Here is a 5,589-nt window from a genome sequence, read left to right on the forward strand (position 1 = left end):
GATGGCGGCGAGGAAGGTAAAGTCGGAAGTCGGTTCGGATGGAAAATGATTCATCCGAAATTCCAATCTAAAAGAAAGTGCGACAATGCGGAGGTCGGGTCTACGACGGGAGAAGCGCGTAATACAGAGCACGCTCTACGGCGAATAAAGAAACGCGTGTTATGGCGAATAAAGAAGCACGCGCTACGGCGAGAAAAGAAGCATGCATTACAACCACACGAGGACCGAACAACGAGCACATATTGGAGGACCTACGTAGCGAACAACGGAAAGAAGTGCCGAAAGTCGAACCGGACAAGGCAGGTGAAAACGAAGAAAAGAAAGCAAATCCGGACGAAAAGAAAAGAAAAGAAACCGATCCGAAAGAGCACTGAATCGGTAAAAACCGATCAACCGAGTCCGGATCGACCGAATACAAATCGGAAAGGAAGCCGAACTAAACGAAAGACGATCCGACGAGACCGAATCGGAAGTAAGCTAATCCGACTAAACCGAAAATCCGAAAAGAAGTCGAGATTGATGAAGAAAAGAAAGAGGGCAAGAAAAGATACTACCGCGGATGACAAGGACCAAGCGGGCCATGCAAAAAGCGAACGAAGACTATGGTGGATCGGATGTCGACAATGGTTCGGGTGGAAAGAATGGATGTGCTCCAAATGGAGAGACAAAGTCAACATAACAAGAGAAGTCGAGGGTACTACGAGCCGGCAACGAAACCAATCGGGTAGAGACCGGACGGAGGAGACTAACAAACACCAACAACTTCGGCACATACCGGAGGATGTGCGGGTTTGGAGGGGGTGAGTGTCGTAGTGTATTTTGTACACTACGTGAAAAACGTATATAGTATTAGATTCAATAAAAAATGAAGAAATAGAAGAAAATAGCAAAATAAATGGAACATGCATAGGGCAAGATTCGAACCTTGCACCTCCATGTTAATAATGTAATGTCTTACCATTACACTAGCATTTCATTAATGTTAAAGCATAGATGTCCCACATAGAAAGGTAAATTCACGCTAGGATAAACATTAGAAAAACGCATAACAAAAGAAAAAGCTACACATACACATCTAGCGTGCATGATAAAAAACGCACAAGTTAGAAAAAAGCATGATCACTTTAGATAAAGCATATAGTCTATCTATAGGAAAAGCATGGGGTCTATAGTTAGAGAAAAAGCATAGATTACTAAGACTTCCTCATCACTACATAAGGATGGGGAGCACAATGTAATTGTGTGTGAAAAATATTTGGAAACTAGATATGTTTCTAAAAAACACCAATTAATAAACTATACTCGTGGGATTCACGAGAATTTTATATCATTCTCTTTCAACCGAAGTTTATATTCTTATATTCATATTGATTAATCTAATACAATACACTCGTGGGATTCACGAGTTTGCTATAACTCTTTCTTACAACATATTTATATTCTTATTAGCCTTAAAACTCTCTTCTTCCTAGTCCAAAACCCCAGTGGTTCCCACCCGACTCACGCAAACGATCCGGAGCCGAAAGGCACGACAACGTGCTTCTTTTGGTGCCGTAGTGCGTGCTCCGTATTACATGCTTCTCCCATCGTAGACCCGACCTTCGCGTTGTCATGCTTTTGTTTACATCGGAATTTCAGACGGATCATCTTCCATCCGAACCGGCTTCCGACTTTACCTTCCTTGTTGCCACCTCCCGTCTCTCCGGTCTCACGTTGGTTCTCGGACACAACCGCCGAAGTCTCTAGAATCGGTGTGGGGATACCCTTTCGTCCTCGATCTTCCTCCTCCTCGTCCTTTGTTGGCCTCGACTTTGGTTCGGTTTTAAGCTCCCCTTCAATGTCGACTTGCGACTTTTCATGCATCTCCGAACCCTTCCGCATCAAGCTCTCCTTCGGTGGTAGTCGGTGGCCGCTTTTCACCCACTGTTGACCGCCGTTCGTGGACCATGTCCTCGTCCGCTTCGGTCTTAGATAGTCATATGTGTCTCGTATAGCTTCTTCAAAGGACTCCCACATCGGGCTTTGTTGTCGTATCTCGTGGATTCTCTCTTGAAGCTCATCCGTAGCCACCCGGTTGAAAGATAACACTTGCAATCTTTCTGAGATACCATATCGCAACATCTCCATTTTGTAGTCACGTAGATAGCGTGACACGTCCTTTCCATCGAATTGCCCGTTCTGTTGCACGAGCCGTTGTACTACTGTCGTGATCTCCGACATCTCGCGTTGTTCTTGTAGCATTCTCTCGAACATCATCATCATCATGTTCATCGCCTCTTGTTGATTCTCCATCTCCTTGCCACCCGCCTTCACGTCGGGTTCACCAACTGTTGTCGTGCCTTTCGGCTCCGGATCGTTTGCGTGAGTCGGGTGGGAACCACCGGGGTTTTGGACTAGGAGGAGGAAGAATTTGAGGCTAATCTAGTTATGAATATGAATAGATTATAAGAAAGAGATATAGAAACTTGTGAATCCCACAAGTATAATTGTTTTAGTTTATCTAAATCGTAGTAATAAATTGAAATAATTTAGAATAGATTAGAGTAGATTGAGAAAAGAGATCAAACCTTGTGAATCCCACAAGTATTACATTAATCAATATTTATGTAAGAATATGAATTTAGATTGAAAGAGATAGATTATCTTAAACTTCGTGAATCCCACGAGTATATTTTATTGATTGTTGGTGTTTTCGGAAATATATCCAATTTCCAAATATTTCACACACCTATTACATTGTGCTCCCCATCCTTATGTAGTGATGGGAGAGACTAAGCATAGCTACATGCTTTTTTTTTAATATGTTCATGCACACTAAATGTGCATGTGATGCTTTTCTAATCCTTGCTTTTATTTGCTAAATATAGTGCTCATGCACGCTAGATGTGCATGAGTCACTTTTTAGTCGCTTGCGTTTTTCTATAAAATATTCAAGCACTCTAAAAATACATGATTTACCTTTTAATAAAGGTAGGCACAAATAAAGCACTTATAGGTATTAAATCTATTTATAGAACACTAAAGATAAGGTAGCATAATGGTAAAGTTGAGGTTTGGCTACGTGGAGGTACAGGGTTCAAATCCTGCCCTATGCACGTGATAAATATCTTGATATATTATTTTATTTATTTATATGTAATTAAATCGGTTATATTATTTTTTACGTTTTTCACGTAGTGTACAAAATACACTACGACAACGTGACCGTAGATACGAGCCCAACCGGAATCGGGTGGGTCATCAATCAAGAAGGAGAAGATAATGCACGATATGCCGTCCGGTTCGGATCAAAGATTCTCACCGAAGGGCAACAAAGATATGCCCATGTCAAGCGGGAACTTTGGGGTATTGTGTCGGCAGTGAAGACGGATAAAGATTACCTGATCGGTCGGAAGTGATAATAGAGACAGATTGTCTCCCAATTCTCGGAATGGTCTAGGGATGTGCGACCCCAGATCTTGCTATGCTAAGGTGGATTGCCTACATCAAGTCTTTAAACCCAGAGATCTGTCACATTGCAAGGAAGAAGAATGCCATGGCTGACATGTTGTCGAGGGCAAGATTTGAAAATGGAAGCAACATGGTTTCAAAAGATGAAGATGTCGCCCTCGACTTCTTCAAGATGGCGCGATTGTCGGCGGAAGACCAGGACACGCAAACCCTCCACGCCTTCAACGAGAACGAGTACGAAGGAGAGTGGTTACTCATCGGTAGATTGCTAAGAACATTGACGACAGATGCTTCGTTGACAAAGGAGGAGGCCCTACAAATCCGGAAGAAAGCTTACCGATACTTCTTGAAGGGAGGATTCCTTTGGCGACATCCAAAAAGAAGGACAAGAATACCACGTCGAGTGGTGGTGAAGAAAGAAGAGCAAGACACGCTAATGACCGAATTCCACGAGAGTGCTTGGGCAGGTCATAGAGGAACATGGGCGACATTCGAGAAGTTGACGGAGAAGTACTGGTGGCCAAGCATGTATAAAGATGTACTCCATTTCGTGTCCACATGCGAAACTTGCCAAATATATTCAAATATACATCATCGTGATGAGTTACAGCCGACATACCCATGCACCATACACTTCAAATGGATGGTGGATCTGGTCTCGATGCCAATGGGAGTGGGACAAATGAAGTACTTAGCGCTAGCAAGGGAAGACTTGACAAATCAAGTGGAAGGACAAGCCTTCACAAATAAGACGACTTCAGCCATTTGCAAATTTCTACTTGAAGAGGTTGTTTGTAGATACGGATGTGTGGGGAAGATAGTGGTCAACCGAGGGGAGTTGGATGCGCACGAAGCGACCGAGCTTTTCGAACGACTAGGCATGAAGCTCTCCCTCACGACTGCCTACAATCCAGAAGCGAATGGGAAGATCGAGCAAGGGCATGGACCTATCGTCAAAGCCATCGTACGGGCATGCAACGGTCGAGTCGGGAATTGGCCACGACTATTACCCTATGCCTTGTGGGACGATAGAACGACACACAACTCGGTGACAGGGTATATGCCAACGGAGCTTATGTATGGACAAAAGCCGGTAATGCCCATCGAAAGGACGATCGCCTCATGGGTAGCAATACCATGGGAGAACGAGATGAACCGAGAAGAGTTATTAGCGGTGCGGATAAGGCACCTTGAAAGAAGGCCTGAAGATCTAGGAAAAGCGCGAAAGATGATGGAGGCAGCCCGAGTAAAGAACAAAGTTCGGTTCGACAACACGCATCGACTTCGTCCCAAGAAGATTGAAGAAGGAGATTGGGTTTTGGTTTACGACAACAGCCTTGACAATCAACACAATACAATAAGAAAATTTGCAAGAAGATGGTTCGGGCCGTATGTGGTGACAAGTCCCAACGATAATGCCACATACTACCTTGCAGAGCTAGACGGATCAAGGTTGGCCGTACCCATTGCGCGAAAAAGAGTAGCGATTTTCAAGAAAAGACAAGACGAGGATCCTGACCTCGATCACCTCAACGATGAACATAATAGGGCGGATGTAAATGAAGACATGGAGGAATCTGATTGATCAGCATAGCCGAAATCTCACTTTCTCTCTTCTTGGCACCTACTAGAGGACGTGCGGTTTGGTGGGGATGGATGTCGTGAAGATTTTCGGCAATGGTTTGAAAATCACATAAGACGTATGAAATCAAGTGTCAATCATATAAAACAATAATAGTGAATATACTAATTCTAAGTAAGTTTAAATATCTTAGTACAAAAGACGAAGATCTTAAAGAGATGCACTTTACTACATAAGAAATGGACATCTAAGTGTCAACTTTTGTGGGTAAGAAGTTGCGGAAGAAAAAGAGAAAATTGTGATAAGCCTCTCACAATATATAAGGTAGAGTAAAAAGTTATTATCTTTGTGTCTATGTGTGGAGCATAGAGAGTTCAAGGTAACTTGAACTAAGATTGGAGGTGGCCTAGCCACTCGTAAAGGTTTTGGCCAACCAAAACGAAACTGGACGGTAACCGGCGATCGGTGATCCAGCGGTATCGGCATCCGACGGGCCGGCGGCGGCGGAGCCGGTATTCGGCATCCGACGGTAACCGACGGCATCCGGCAAACCAGCG

Source organism: Azolla caroliniana, unplaced genomic scaffold (genome assembly GCF_043228905.1).
Source record: "Azolla caroliniana isolate FFs.n. ecotype wild unplaced genomic scaffold, voAzoCaro1.0.p SCAF_17, whole genome shotgun sequence".
Classification (NCBI taxonomy): domain Eukaryota; kingdom Viridiplantae; phylum Streptophyta; class Polypodiopsida; order Salviniales; family Salviniaceae; genus Azolla; species Azolla caroliniana.